The following is a 17,189-nucleotide window of genomic DNA, read 5'->3' on the forward strand; positions in this document are numbered from 1 at the left end:
GTGATCCGATAGTGTACGTGGTAAGTGTTTGATATCGTTAACCCATGAGAGTACCTCTTGTGTGCCCAGCCAGTAGTCTAGCCTAGACCAACTGTTGTTTGCCGCATTTATATGTGTAGCTACAGTCGACCCTGGGTTGCGTGTCCTCCACAAATCTACCATATGTAGGTCTTCCATGGCGTCCCGCAGCATTATTCTGGCATTCCCGTGTTGTTCCAGCGTATGCGCTGCCCTGTCCAGAGTGTCTCGTAATGTGACATTGAAGTCCCCCCCCCCCATATTACGTGAGCTGTCTGCATGTGGGTTATAGTGTGCCATATCTTACTGAAAAACCCCGGGTCATCCACATTAGGTCCGTATGTGTTCACTAATAGTATCTTCTGCCGTCTAACCGTGCCAGCTATCATCACGCTCCTCCCGTCGGTATCTCTGTGTATGTTTGTAATCTCGAATCCCGTACCCTTTTTTATCAATATGCTCACTCCTCTGGAGTAAGATGAGAAGCTCGAGTTGGTGACAGACTCCGCCCATTTGGCACCCAGTGTGGATGTACTATCACGTACCAAGTGCGTTTCCTGTAAAAAAACGAGGTTAACTTGTAGCCTGTCAAAATAAGCAAACAATCGCCTAATCTTTTTCGGATTACCTAAACCACGTACATTCCAAGTTAGAAACTTTAGTGTACTATGACCAGCCATGCGTGTGTGTCTGGAGATCAATAATGTGCATCTTGCATTGATACCTCTGTCCATAGAATGTGTGCGGATAGACACATTTTACAGTGACTGAAATTGATAGTAGAATACGTTGTACATAAACATCATTTGCACAACAAAGCACGACCAGGGAGTTCGCCATGCTTCTCAGACACAGAGATTGCAGTTGGAGATATTCCGAATTTCCCACCCTCCCCCCACCCACTTTAGCACCCAAACTTTGCCAAAGCCATCCCCGAACAAACTTTAACTGTGGTTTTGAGCATATAGTGGGGTACACCCTCGTGGGGGTGTCACCAGGTTCACACATCACCATCCACATAGTGGATGTGGACGGTCGCATGCGCATGCTGCAGTATAAAACACATGCTTGACTTCCCCCTACCCCTCAATCCCCCCAATACAAGCTGTCATGCTAAAACGGTATAAGTATAGTTTACCGAGTTCCCCACTATTAGGCGCGCTAGCGCATCCGGTATGCGGAGCCGTGTCACTGACAATGTCTTTCCTGCCAGCCGAACCGTTAAAGTAACATGCCCATCCAGGGTGTCAGCCATTAGCTAGCGGTCACCCATCCCCATCAGCCGGCCAACAGTACTCTCCCCACTGCCCTCCTCATTTTCGATACTCACATCTCTATTGACTTTACTGTGGCACAGCTCCATCAAGGTCCGTACTTACAGTGAGTTCGTAAGTGCCGTGCTAGTCCGTCATCTGCTACAGTCGTGAACGCAAAGTCACGTTGAAGTGTCCGCCAACGGATGCAGTGCCAGTGATTTGCGTCGCACATGTGGGTACAGTAGTTCAGTTTAGTTCGCCCATATTCAAAAGCAAATATTCCACATCACTTGTAGCTTCGTTCCGATCTTGCTGCTTCCGTCGTTTCACCTGTTGCCGAACATAGTCCTGCGCCGCCTGTACCGTTGGTAGTATGACTGGTTTCCCGCCAGTGAAGATTTTGAGTTTCGCCGGATAGAGCATAGCATACTCTTGACCAAGTTCCCTCAGCTTCTTTTTTACTGGAGCAAATTCCTTCCGAGCCAGTTGCACCGCCATGGTATGGTCTGGATAGAACTCCAGCGAGTTTCCTTGATGTGTGATTTTACCCATTTCCCTGGCCAGCCTCAGTATCGTGTCCCGGTCCCGGTAATTAAGCATGCGGGCAATAACCATGCGCGGGGCAGCGCCAGGTTTGGGCACAGGCGCTAGTGAACGATGTGCACGTTCAACCAGGAACACTGAGGACAGTTTCTCGGGACCAAAAACCTCTCTTACCAGTGCTTCGATATACGTCTCCATCTTCCCCGTGTTTGTGGATTCCGGCAAACCCGAAATCCGGACGTTGTTGCGCCTGGACCTGGCTTCCTGGTCTTCCACTTTGGCGCGTAGGCTTTCCACCGTCTTTTCTAGGCCACTGCAGGACCTGGACATGGCTAGGTGGTCATCCTCTACCTGTGATATTCGTTGTTCGGCTTCCGTCATACGCCCGTTGTGCTGTTCAATTTTCGCCGCCATGTCGTCCACTCTCTGCACCACGTTATCAAGTTTTCCATTCATTTCCTGCAGGCTCTTCTGGATCGCTCGCAGAACTGACTCCATGCCCGCACTGTCCGGGTGCTCCTGGCCCCCTTCCACCTCGGGGTCAGTTGTGGCACTTTTGCCCTGCTTCCGTGCTTCAAATTGGAGCTTGGTTTGTTGCCGGTCTGGTTTCCCCATATGGAGTTGCTGTTTCGGTGTAGTTTGCCCCGAAGATTTAGGGCTGCCAGCCGTTGTCACACAGGTCGCGGAGTTGGCGCGATGCGTTGTCGCTGAAGCCCCCCACCTAGCTGTGCGTGTAGTCATTAGCCGGCTACAGTCGTCGTGAATAGGGTCTTGCGTGGACAGTTAGCGTTTTCTCCTCCCGACCCCCTGGGGCGCCGCAACAACTGTACCGGGCCGCTGTAGGGGCGGCTTCCCTCAGATCTGTTATGTCGAGTAGTCGTTATGGGCAGAACTTAAGGGTCCGTTCATGTTATGTGAACACCATGCCTCGCGTGCACCCCTTTCTGTCTGTGCACTCCGCACTTCACAGGAACCTGGGCTGCAGAGTGTTTCCTCGTGGTGCGACACGCAGCACCGCACTCAGCAACCACAGGGAGCCTCACTCTGCCTCCAACTCACCACGCTGCAGGGGACCGCCAGGGAATCACGGGGACCTCCACTCCGTCCGGCGCTCAATGTCAACGTTTACCTCCGCCAGTCATGTGCGTTCCACTGGCGCCGCCATCTTGTTGTCGGTGGAACGCACGGCCAATCTCCGCGGTCTCGGGTCCAGAGCCGCTCCCTACCGCCGCACAGCTCCAGAAGATAGACAGCCACCTCATTACTTGCGACGCCGAGGGGGTTCCACGTTTAAATCCATCGGGCTGCAGTGTAATCCCCGGGCCGCCGATCTCCATGAGCAGCCATTTTGCGATGGTGTCCGTCGGTCTCCGTTATGTTGATCGGATCCGTTTGTACCTGTCCATATCGCACTTCTGCTCTGCGGGACAACGTCGGCCCCCGCTTCCGACCGCCAATACACTGTCCGTCGCCACTGGAGCTGGGGATTAAAGGGGTTAAAGGCCGCTAGGCGCGCGACCGTCCGGCGGAGCTGACACACTAGCCAGCCATTCCGCAGTGCGCCCTCTAGCGCCCCATCTCTGAAAGTAATATCCGCGTGCATAATTAACTCCTACAGGGATAAATTATGCCAGCCTTATTTAAATAGTGCATTAAATAAATCAATTATAAAACATATTCTGTTATTAATCTCTTGGCGCTCTCAATAAAATATATAAATGTCCTTTGGAAATCTCTTGAGTCAGTTAACTCTTGCAGATTGTGCAACCTATATGAGGGATCTATGGCCCATTTTGTCTGTATTTGTCCAAACCTGAGGAACTGTTAGAAATGTGGGTCTCTAGTTGGCTATGGTTTGCACCATTGTCCAAATAGGGATCCATCCTTCTACCCTTCCTCAGGGTAAGGGGGATACACTTCTAAAATAACCCCTGCTCACATCCTTGGTAGCTTGGAATGAGCACTCAAGCTTATCTCAGAGGCAATGTGTAAAGCATTTGCACATAACACACAGTAATACAGTGAAAACACCACAAAAGGACACCACACCAGTTTTAGAAAAATAACCAATATTTTTCCGTGCAAACAAGACCAAAACGCTAAACGACCAACATACACTAACCAAAATATGCACTTTGCAAAAATGACCTAAAATGGGGCTCCTTAAATCCGATAGCTTTGTCCAGGGCTACTGCGGTCCTTAAAACAACAGAATCCAACAGTTGAGGCTGACTGCGATGGTGCAGGCCGGTGTCAGTGTCAGCAGACTTGTAAACAGTACCTTTGGTTCTGGCTGACCGCGACAGTGCGGGCCGATCACAGCAACTATCGCTGTTGCGATGTGAAGCATGGCACTGCCCTCAAGTCACGGGGCAGGCAGCAGATCGGTGATGGTCGCCCATGGTTGTGGTGCGCAACTGGGCGGTGCTCAATGTGCTACTTACAGGTCACTGCAGGCGGCAGTACCAGTTGATGGGAGCTGGCATTGGTCGGCCCAGGCTGCGGTGTGGGATGAGGCGATACGTCATGTGACTTACGAGTGGTGCCCCCAAACCACAGTGCAGTCACAGGTGTTGAGGTCAGTGTGCAGAGATGTCATTGGTGAGACCAGGGTGGAGAAATGGAGTGAAGTGGTGTGGAGTACGGTGCCCACAGGTCACAGTGCAAGCAGAGGCTTGGTGGCAGCGGGGGTCATCGGTGAGACCAGGTTTGTGGTGTGAAGTGCGGCGGTGCCTTCAGGTCACGGAACCAGCAGCGGTATTGGCTGCTTTCCCCCTCTGTGGAAACTGAAACCCACAGTTCCAGAGGTGGTACCCAAAGGTAAGTGAAGTCTTTGCTGTCCTTGAGACTTTGTGAAGTGGAGGCAAGCTCTATTTCAAGCCCTTGGCGATACACAGTGACGAGGGAAGAAAGTTCAGTCCAGTCTTTTCACTGCCCAAGGCAGAAGCTGGGACTGCAGTCCAAGCCAGCAAAGCAACAACACAGCAAAGGGGCAGTACTCCTGGCAGTTCTTCCAGCTCTTCTTCTTGGCATATTCCTTGATCTAAGCGAGTTACAAATTCCTGGGATCTGTTCCCCAATATTGATACTCAGTTTCTCTTTGTTCTTTTGGACAGAGAGCTTCTGTGACCAGCCCAAATCAGTTCAGTCCTTCTGGGCCAGCTTCCTGGCAGGAAGTGGAGACAGCATTGTCCAAGGCAGATCAGGCCTATTCAGGTGCGAGGAAATTTCCTCCCACTATTCTAACTGCAGCCTAGGTCTATACAGCTCAACCCTGACTCACCCAAGAAAGGCAGATCATACCTCGACCCCCGCACAGTGGATGTCTACAGTGGATGTATGACTTTACAATGCATGCTTTTACATCGCATGCTTTTACAACGCGGTATTTACAACGAATACCTTTACAATGCATAGTGCTTTGGGCGCTGGATAGTGAATAGTTTAATTTACTATTCCAACTCCAGTCCCCGTGGATAGTAGGAAAGGTGTTGGATAGTAAATTAAATCTATTCCCTATCCTAGAGCGCCCCCAGCGCAATGCGTTGTAATGGTTTGTGTTGTAAATACCGCGTTGTAAAGGCACTACGTTGTAAAAGTTGCATTGTAAGTGTTGTTCACCGTCTAGAGTGAATGCATATCTCCAGCCCCTTTCACTCAATAGCCAGAGAGTCATTCCACAAACCAGCAGATGCACACAGCATGGCTAAACAAGAAAGTCGTATTTTCAAACACACAATATAAAAATCATCTTTACTAAAAGATGCATTATTATATATTAAGTTCAGGCATACTAAACTCCATCTTTCTACCTTGTCCCGATGGGAAGTTCTTCTTATAAGATGTTATAAACAAACTCTGATTCCATCCTATGGGACAGATAGTCTTTCCATAGTGAAAAACTAAATACACTGTATTTCACTAGCAGGACATGGCACACACACCAGTACATGCAATGACACCATGTTCATACTCGGTCATACAAGGATATCGGTGTCCTTTGGCAAGAATTATTTTTCACTCTTATGATATCGGGACATATCAGGATCCCTGGACATATAAGATTTGTTTTTAAAGACGCTGCAAGATACTGAAACCCTTTGTGGGTTGGAACTACCACCATAAATAAAAGGTTTTGACAGAAAAGTCATAGCCCTTGTTAGCGACCAAACACGTTTCAGCTGTCTGAAGATCAACACAATAAAAGGAAAGAAGAGGAGAAAAGAATCTTAATTATGTTATACAAATTGTGCTGAGATTGTGCACTGTAAAAAAAATTCTTACACAGACTCGACGTTTGCTGGGAGTATCATTGCATTTAGTTCACTCAGGCCTAATGATTGTGGAGGCTGGTGGTTCTCCTCACCTTGCAGCACTGTCACCTAGATAAGCAACGTTAAGATAGTGTTTTGTGCCATTCTCCTTAGTTGCTCAATTTTCCTAAATAGCATACCACTGTTCATTTTTTTCTCACACCAGTACATGTCCTACCATTCACATACACTGCACCCTGCCCACAGGGGTACCTTGGGTCTACCTGAGGGGTGTCTTACATGTAAGAAAAGCAAAGGTTAGGGCCTGGCAAATGGGTGGACTTGCCAAGCCGACATGGCATTAACAACTGCGCGCAGACATTGCAGTGGCAGGTGTGGAGACCCCTTGAGAGGCTGCTTGGGTGACCACGCCCATTCGCAGCTTTTGATTTACAGGCCCTGGCACTGTCAGTACACTTTACTAGGGACCTACCAGTAAATCAAATATGCCAATCATAGAAATATCAATCCATAATACAATTTACAATAGGAGCACTTGCACTTTAACACTGGACAGCAGTGAGAAAGTGCGCATAGACACTGAACCAGCAAAAACAGAGTCAAAACCAGGAGGTCAGAAAGTGTAAAGATGGGGGAACACACCAAACGAGTCCAGGTCTAACAGAAAGGCATGCCACACTTATATTATAACCACTTTTTTTTAAAGTACAGCACCCGCACGTGCACAGAAGCAATGGGACTACTCTTTAACCAAGAAATTCCAAAAGAGCTTGAAAGGCTAGCCAAATTTGCATGACAACTCCAAAGGTCATTAACGGAAAGACAAGCCCATACTGATGAACTACTGATGAAATTTACCTGTCATTTTAAGAAGGTATACAAACCCATAGTTTTAACGGTACGACTCGCGAAACATTTTATTTGTATGAAATGAATCAAATGAATTGAAAAGTTGACATTTTAGTAATAATGTGTAAAGCATTAATAAGATAAATAGTGTACGGTTTTTTAAAATTTTTTACTAATTGAAACAAATAGATAACCTTACTTACAGTTGTAAAAAATGGCTGTAGTGGTTTAGCCATAATTCTCGGGATTTGTTTTTTTTTGTTGGTTGATAATTTTCCTGTATGGAGTATTGAGCTAAAGGAGACTCTTGGTGACTGGAGGATTTAAGAAATCATCTAGAGTTGAAAAACAAAATACTAGTAGTAATCCCAAAATTCATTTAATTTCTATAAGAAAAATTGCAAAAACTCAATTGAATTGTTGTGAGTTTTTAAAATTGGCAAGTAATGTAACGTGTGAATCCGGTGGCCATTGGGCGGCTGTGGGGTCTTGTGAGTAGACTGTAGTCAGCGCCTAGGGTCCACTTGGACCCCGGGCATTGACTACAGTCTACTCACGAGACCCCACAGCCGCCCGATGGCCACCGGTTTCACACAGAGGACAGATCAAGTCTGATACTAGGTACCGACTACAGGACCTAGGCAGTGGATCCGTTGGTCCGACCCTACCCCCCTACTCCGCTTCTGACTAGACTTAAGACACGGGGCAGCTCGGGGCTCCGATACTGCGCCCACGCCTCCCTTCGTTCCCTTCTTAGCACCTTCTTCGAGCTTCCCTGTACCAAATCCGGTCTTCCTCGATCGCACCAAGCGGAATTCTTTGCCCTCTAGTAACACATTACTTAGCCCTTGGTACACCTTAGGACAGTACTTGGACAACGCAGTACTCTGCTTTGCCCATTCCACTTACCAAACTGGCAACCCGGTCCTGATGAAGATCCTGACTAGATAGGAGGGAAACGCCGTCGGCCCTACGTACAGCGCGACTCATGGCGCACACGCAACCTTGGTTCCCAAATGAATATTTGATATCCATTCATTGATGACGAACCATTGCTTCTGTCTATATTGTTTTTCACTTTGTCACCTTGCCTCCTTCGCTGTGTTTTCCCATCTGTCACTCGCGCCGTCAATCTTTGTTTCACGAGCACCAAGCGCACAAAGCCCCCTTGGGTTGCCACCGCAGTTTATGCCAGCAGTGCTGCTACAACTGTTCTGTATAAAATGTGTTTCTAATATCTACCTTATTGCCGACTTGCCGATCCGTGTCCTCGCTCCTCAAGCCACTTCTTCTCGAGTGCGAGAGCCGGCATTCCTCATTTGCATGTAATAAAGTGCCAAAGGACCACGTGATCACATCTCTAATGCGTGATCGCATATGTGATTACACTTGCCGACATCTTAGAGAGAGCAAACACTGCATCCGTATTATGCAGTCCCCTCCTAAATCTGCCTCTCTATTTGCTCCAAAGGTGGATTCCAGTCCACATTTTAGTGTTAAATCCATTATTGCCAGGCAAGCTTTATCCCGCATTCTCCCATGACTTAAGTTTTAGTATTATCCGTAGTAGACAGGAAATATCGGTAAACACTTCAATAGTAATCACAGCGGCCATCTTAGAGAGGGTCTCACCGCGTCTGGTATGGGCAGCGTCTTTGTATAACAGTACGCGATTCCCATCCGAAGACTGTCACATATATGTGATAAATGTGGTTTATAAACTCTTGACACTTGGCGGGGGGGACCTCGGCAGACGGAAAGACCGTTCGCCGCTTTTCCGCCCCGGTCACCTTGCGGTTGGGGCGGAAAAGGAATAATATGGTGGGGGTGTCTATCAGACACCGCCAGCCATATTATGATAGGCATTTCACAATGCCTTTCCGTGGCAGCAATGCCGCCACGTAAAGGCATGCGGACTTCACTCTGGGGGCCACCTGCGGGCCCCCAGAGTGAAGGACAGTAGGGGGTGCACACGGGGGGTACCTGTGGTACCCCACTTCATTTGCATTTACATAGCGGCAGGCACCGCGCGGTGCCTGCCGCTTTGTAAATGCAAATGCTGGAAAGCATTTTTAGCATTGTGGCGGGCGGTGCAGAGAGCACCGCCTGCCACAATGCTAAAAATACAGGATGTGCCTGCCACTGTGGCGGGCACATCCTAATACCACCCCTGGGACCCCGCCCTTATGGCGGGCGGTCCCAAACCCCGCTAGGATGACGGGCGGACAAAGTCCGCCCGTTATCCTAATGGACCCCTAAATATCCCTTTTTGTTAAAACAGTATCCACGAGGTCCGTGAGCTCTATTACCGGTATTGGTATCTAAAAACCCACAACATGTGCATAATGGCACTCGTGGAATAGATCAAGTTTGGATCATTCTTATTACCTTATTATGTGTATGCTCATAATTCGATAGGTCAACTATTAGTGACTAAAGTATTAAATATCAGACTATAATTACTGCCAAACATCAGACATTATACATTGTAATTCACATTCCTTCCCCCATAATATACCACACATTCTATGTAGTATTACATCAGATACATCAGCATCAGGTTAATTTCCCAACTTGTTTTGAAACAGTCTCTCCATCCACAGTTCTCATCTTCCTAAGAAGTAGTGCATCTCATGGTCAACATTCACCCCAAGGTAAGTCGTCCATAATTTAAGAATCCATGATGCCTCATTCCTGCGTAGTCTCAATTCTCTATTCCCTAACCTGGGATGTCGAAAAGTCTGTTCTATCCCATAAAATGAGAAGTCTTTGTGCTGTCCTTGTGCGGGGCAGTCTGTGATATGTGTCGCGATAGGGTATCTAAGGTCACTCTGTTTGACTGCCGTCATATGTTCCCCAATCCTCTCACGCAATATTCTTATTATACTCCACACATATTTTTTGTTGCATAAATAAATAAATAAATAAAAACATTTTTAAAGCGCCTGGATGCACTAAAAATAGTGTGTCCCCGCGCTAGAATGCTACTACATCTCAAGAACAGAAAACAGGGGAGAGGGAAGCGACGGTTAAGAGGAAGGAGGGGGGTTTAGGTGCCAGGGTATAGATAAGTCTTGAGTTTGGCTCGGAATCTCATTTCTGAAGGTTCCATACGAAGATCCAGGGGTAATTCATTCCAGTACTTGGGGGCCAGATGTCTGAAAGAGCGGCCACCCATCTTGACTCTGCGGGTGCGAGGGAGTTTTAACAGTATAGCTCCGGCTGATCTCAGGTTTTTGGTGGGGCGGTGAATTGTAAGGAGCGTTTGCAAATAACCTGGGCCTTTGCCCAGGGTGATGCGGTGCGTAAAGCATAAGGCTTTAAATTTAATGCGATCTTTGACCGGGAGCCAGTGAAGCTTTGCTAGGGCATTTTTCCCAGATGCTCTGCGAGGCAAGTTAAGTACCAGGCGGGCAGCAGCGTTTTGCACGCACTGCAGTTGGTGTAAGCATTTTTTACTTGGACCTAGGAGCAAGACATTGCCGTAATCAAGATGGGGTGTGACTAGGGCATGGACTAGTGTTTTTCTGGCATTAATGGGGAGGAGGTCGAGGATTTTGCGGAGGGTTTTTAATGTGCTGAAGCACTTTCCTGTGACTTTATTGACCTGAGATCTGAAAGAGAGATCGCAGTCAAGCATAACTCTAAGATTTCTGACAGAGTCCACGGGGAAGGGAAGATTGCCCAGTTCCGCCGGCCACCACAAGTGCGACCAAGTGGAGGGGGATTTGCCGATGATTAATAGTTCAGTTCTTTCGCCGTTAAGGCGTAGACAGTTGTTGTTCATCCATAATGCGACTGATGACAGGCCTTTGGAAAAGTTAGTGGCATCTTCCGTACGGTCGAGTGACAGCTTGATCATCAGTTGGGTGTCATCGGCATAGGTCACTATATCCACCCCGGAAGCTTCAACTATGTGAGCCAGGGGTTCCATATAAAGGTTGAACAGGGTTGGGCTTAGGCTGGAGCCCTGTGGGACCCCATGTCTCAGCTTCCGGAGGGAGGATGTGAAAGGGGGACAGTACATCTGGAAGCTTCTGTTAGCCAGGAAGGATTTTAACCAGGCAAGGGCAGGTCCCTCTACTCCCATGTCAGAGAGGCGAGACAGCAGCGCTGTGTGCAGCACGGTGTCGAATGCTGCACTGAGATCTAATAAAATCAGCGCTGCTGTCTGTCCTTCGTCCGCCTTTTGTCTGAGGCACTCAGTGGAATAGAGGACGGCAGACTCAGTTGAGTAGCCGGCTCTAAACCCAGACTGAGTAGGGTGCAGGAGGGAGTTCTCTTCCAGGTATTTCATAAGCTGCCTATTGACCATTTTTTCCACTATTTTGGCACAGAAGGGAAGAAGGGAAATGGGCCGGAGATTTTGGAGTTGGGAGATGTGGACATTAGGTTTTTTTTTCAGAGGGATGACCTGGGCTGTTTTTCATGTGTCAAGAACGTGGCATTCTTGGAGAGAAAGAGTGATGATGTGAGAGATTTGATCAATCATACTCTCCAAGACTCCCTTGCAACGGTTAGGGGGGCACACGTCGTGGGGGGATCCGGACTGTATGCTAGGAGCAATGTTCAGCAGTTCCTTTCTCTCAGGTACTTTAAAGCATGTTAAGCGGGATTTAACAGTAGGACTATTTTTGACTGCCATCTGTGTGCTAGAGGAGTCAGTTCCTTCAGAAAAAGTGGCGTATATTTTGTCTACCTTGTCGACAAAGTGATCAGCTATGGAATCACATAGCTCACTGGAGTAGGTGTCTTGTGCTTCGAGTCTGTTCGGGACCGTTACCTCTTTGTAAATAGCGAAGAGTTCTCTAGTAGGGTTGTCGGCAGATTCTATTCTACTTTTGAAGTAGGCACCTTTTGCCGCTCTTACTAATTTGTGATATTTTTTAAGTTCTGATGTATAGTTAGACTTGCTTTCTAGGTTGTAACTTTTCCTCCATTGTCTTTCAAGATTTTTGCATTTTGCTTTAGCTTGTTTAAGTTCTTGCGAGAACCAGGGGGCAGTTTTGGTCATCCTTGCGGGAGGTTTGAGTGTCCAAGGGGCTACTTTTCTAAGGCATTGGACATCCAACTTTCGTAATTGTTCCACGCCTCTTGCAGAGTATTGCTAGGAGGAGGTGGTGTTTCAAGTAGGGCAAGTTTAAATGTCTCCTACTTGAACTGTTTCCAGTCTCTACGCTTCTGGGGTAAAGGATTTTTGGTTCTTTTGTGAGGAAGAATGCCTTTTATTTTTAAACGGGATGATGAAATGATCAGACCAGGTTGTTCTAATCGGGGGGGAGACATTAACACCCTCCCAGTTAGCAAAGATGGGGTCTAGAAGGTGCCCTTGTTGGTGCGAAGGGGATCTATATCGGATCTGCATCTGCATTCAATTATGTTTACAACAAATTTCGTATTGCAATTGATGTTAGTAATAATTTTGGAACGTCTGTCGACAGGGCCTGTGAAGTCCAGTTTCCTATTATTTGTTTACCCATTTATATGCTGAGCAGTGCCCACATCCATAAAAACCCACCGTACGTGCTGTCAGCCAGTTTGTGTCTGTTCTAGGTGTAGGGTAACTTGGGCTCAACAAGTTCCTGAGACACATCCCACTCCTGTATGTTATTTCTGGTCTGTTGTTGATAGACGCGGCTAATGTTACATCCTTTCTCAAAATGTGCCAATGTCTGTTGAGACTCTTTGTCAGTACGCTTGATAGGCTAATATAATTGCTGACCATCCTTATTCTGGTGTCTTTTTTCTTTTTGTTCGTCTTCTCTTTTAAAGTTTCCTGTCTTCCAATTTATTATGTGCAAATGAGGAATGCCGGCTCTCGCACTTGAGAAGAAGCGGCGTGAGGAGAGAGGACGCGGATCGGCGACTCGGCAATAAGGTAGTGTGTTAACCGAGAGATTTTTATCACCGTAGCAGGGCTTTAATAGAGTCCCCGACTGTTGATGTAAGGTGGTGTAATTTTGGAACCCCCGTTGAGACTGGGTTTGCACTTTTTGTATTCTGTAGATTTGGGAGCAAGAACACCGGAGACTCGGTGGAAACTGAATCATAAGCCGAGCAGATTTTATATAAAAAAAAGAATAAACCATACCAGGTTACTGATAATGGTAGTGAGAGCATCCCGGTTGAGTCTGTTGAAGCTTTGATACAGCGCGTTGAAATCAGCCAGTTGGCGCAGGGAGGCTGTGAAAATGCTTTTACTGAAGAGGCTCAGCTATATCTTGATGAAGGAGAAGGATTGTGCGAAGAGAATGAGAAGCAGCTGGCTGAAACCGCTATAGTACAAGAACCTATGGGTAATACTGGTAATACTGGCCCCCCCGAGGGTAACATTCCTGATAAATACATTGAGAGCATAGATTCTGTAGAATTCTATTCTTTATCAGAGCATTCTATTTCATCCACGGAAGATCTTGCTCAACAGTATGCTGAGCAAATGAGTATGGCTGAAGGGAGCTTGGATGGTAGTTATGAGACTGAAGGGGCGAACTCTGAGCAAACCGAGGGCCAGTCTGGGCAAACTGTACGCCGACTGCGGATGACACAGCTTGAGGATTTTGATCATAGCAGGGCTGCCTCACAAACCGACGAGGAGCAGGGTGATGAGATATCACTTGAACTTATTTACAAGACTATGATGAGACATAGTGAGGAGCACAAACAAGATAGCCTAAGAGTGCAAAATTCATGCAAGAAATTACAAAGCTCTGTTAGACGGCTGGCTAAATCTCATGCAGAATTCTTGGGAAGAGTTACCGAGGCGGAGACGCGTATAGCGACTTTGGAGGATGAGGTAGTTCAACAGAAGAGGATCATAGCTGAACAACTTACTCATAAAGAAGAGATTAATTGGAAAGTTATTGATCTAGAAAATTGTTCGAGGAGAAATAACTTGCGATTTCTACAAATTAAGGAAGGAAAGGAAGGGACAGATCCTCGTGGTTTTATAGTTGAGCTGCTTAAAAAATCATTCCCCGACTCGATTCGATGGGACTGGGATCGGAAAGTTGAAAGAGCGCATCGGTTCCCATTTAACATTCGAGTTAACAACTTGGAACAGCGAGATCAAAGACCAAGGGCTTTATTAGTGGCATTCAACAGTTTTTTAGCGCGAGAGGAAGTGTATAAGAAAGCAAGACCGGATAAAAAAGTCAGCGCATTTGGTTGTGAATATTTTGTCCGCCCAGACTTATGTAAACAGACGGTAGATCTGAGATGGCAAATGCGACAGCTCATTCCCCTCTTTCAAGCCAAAGGAGCTCAGGTCTACCTTATGTTTCCTGCCAAAATGAAAATTGTCTATAAGGAGCGCACTCACTACTTTATAACATCATTGGCAGCTAAGACTTTTCTGGACTCATTGTAACCTGACTTATTAAATGTGTAAGCCTACCTAGTGAAACATTTACATAATGATTATACCATTTCTTCAGAGACTTATCTAAAGGTGGCTAATTATGTATACTGTTTAGCCTACAGGCTAACTCGAAGACGTATTTGAGTGTACTATGTCTTTTTTCTAAAAATCAGTATTCAGTCCGGGGGCGAAGGCAGGGAAAAATGGGGCAAGCTCACAATCAAGAGGACCATAAGTCCTAACGCCTCAATAAAGGGTATGGGAGGGGGGAGGGGCACATTAGTTTGGGGTGGTGTTGAGGGTGGCACAGTGGGGTGCTATGGGGAGGAAAAGTGGGGAAAAACTGTTCTTGGGCACAGCGAACTACAAAGTGAGAAGTCTACTTTTGATTTAATTTTGGCATGGTGTATCACGCTTTTTGATTCAAAGGTGTGTAAAGAAATGATTTGGATTTTGAACATGAATCGAAATATTAGAATAAAGGTAATTTTACTTCGAATTTTTCAATGGCAACGAAACACTTAAGAATATGTTCTCTAAATGTATCAGGACTCAATAATGTGAATAAAAGGCAGAGAGTGGCTGCTGAATTAAAGTATATAGGACCACATATAGTATGCATTCAGGAGACTCATATACCTTGGTCCAAGAGATCGGTCTTAACTGAATTGGGATACACACTTGCAGTCGCTAAGGGTCAAACTAGCACGATTAGGGGTGTAGCCACCATGGTTAAAGGGGACGTTGCTGTAATAGGTAAAACTTTGGCGGATAAAAAAGGTAGATGGGCAATAGTGGAAATAAGTGTAGACGGTAAGAATTTAACTCTTTGCAGTATTTATGGATCAAATTTAGATGACCCAGAGGTAATAGCGGAATTGAACACTGAGCTAACTACATGGGCTCAACCCATAATTATTTGTGGGGACATGAACATAAACTTGACTAATACTGCTATAAAGGAAAGGCGGGTCATGTATAAGGGCCGCAAACCAAAAGTATTTAAGGCATTGGCTAGCTTGATACAAGATCATGGGCTAGTGGATGTTTGGGGACAACTTAAAACACAAGATAATGGCTACACGTTCTACTCTTACCCGCATAAAAAATTAGTCAGGCTTGATTATTTCTTCTCCCCTATTTCAATTACGTTAGGCGCAAGTATTTCAATATATCCCAGAATAACATCTGATCACTCCCCGTTATTATTAGAGATTGATATGGGTTTAAATAAACCCAGACAAACTAGTTTTACATTTGATAGGAAGCTAATTTTTAACGAGGGGTTTCAAGAACATATAAGAAAATGGATAAAGTTATATTTTGAATAGAATGAGGGATCCAGTTCACAAGCCATAATATGGGATACTTTTAAAGCTGGATTTCGGGGAGAATGTATAAGTTTTTCATCCAGGGCTTGGAAAAAAGCCAAATCAGAGCTAGATAGCTTATATGATCAATTAATGTTGTCAGAAACATTATTAATGCAGGAGATAATTAACAAAGGGCCAAGTCTAATTGAATTGGAGGATAAGGTTGCTAGGGATAAAGCGAAAATAACTGGTATCTGGTCTCAGGAAAATGCTAGGAAGTATCTCTCTTCAAAAATGGATGCCCATGAATATGGTGAAACAATCGGGCGAAGGCTGGCGATTCAATTACGCATTAAAGAGTCGGCCAGAAATATTGCTCAAATGAGAGATTCTGAAGGTACGATACAATCGGCACCACAAGAGATACTTAAAATTTGTCAACGATTTTACTCTGAGCTATATGAGGGACCACTTTGTTCAGGATTAAATTGGAATACACTATTCGCAAAGGGCCTAAAAAAGGTGGACCCCACCGTCTCTTTGGGCCTAGAGGATATAATTACAGAGGAGGAGTTGGATAGAGCTGTTAATAGTTTAGCAAAGGGCAAAGCCGCTGGTCCCGACAGACTACCAAGTGAAATATACTTACAATTTTACCATGACATTAAAAAAGAACTTCTAAAAACAGTGAGGGAAGCTCAGGTGGGGAATCCCCCAAGAACATGGGCGGAAGCTACTATTGCCGTTTTTTGTAAAAAAGGGAAACCGGCAGATTGTGTAGGGTCATATAGACCGATTTCGCTGTTAAACTCTGACAATAAAATTTACTCTAAAATTTTAGCTAATCGGCTGTCAGATTGTATTACCCCTTTAGTTTCACAACATCAACATGGATTTATCCTTAGAAGGGGACGACAGAACATGTAAATACAGTTATATCTCTTTTTGATACGGCTTCAGTATATAAGAATGATTTAGCGCTGATTCTGCTGGACGCGGAAAAAGCGTTTGATCGTGTGCAATGGGAGTATCTTTGGAAAATAATGAGTAAAATAAGATTTGGGGGAAGATTCATTGGAGCAATACAATCTTTGTATTTAAACCCAGTAGCAAAGATTTCAGTCATGGGCCAACTTTCTGATAAAGTTATTATAACACGAGGTACACGACAAGGTTTCCCGTGCTCTCCTCTTTTATTTGCTCTTTACATAAACCCTTTTATTGAGTTATTAGACCAGAATATTTTGATCACCCCTCATAAAGTTCAGAATCTTTATTTTTCGGTGTTTGCATACGCCGATGACATAGCAGTGGTAACAACTAATCCTGCAACAGCAATTAAAGAAATTGAACGATTAGCACAGATATTTGGATTGATAACAGGCTATAAATTGAACAAGACCAAAACTCAAATTCTTTGTTCTGATACAATTGTCTGGGCTGATAGTAGGGTGGTTAAAGAGGTGACCTATTTGGGAATTCTAATCAGGGCAAATATGGCGGAAATTGTGCAAGTTAACTGGAATACTTTAACCACTTCGATGCTAAGGGTGTTCATGGACCTCCATTGACTTTCCAT

The sequence above is a fragment of the Lissotriton helveticus genome, chromosome 2_1 (assembly GCF_964261635.1).
Source record: "Lissotriton helveticus chromosome 2_1, aLisHel1.1, whole genome shotgun sequence".
Taxonomy (NCBI): domain Eukaryota; kingdom Metazoa; phylum Chordata; class Amphibia; order Caudata; family Salamandridae; genus Lissotriton; species Lissotriton helveticus.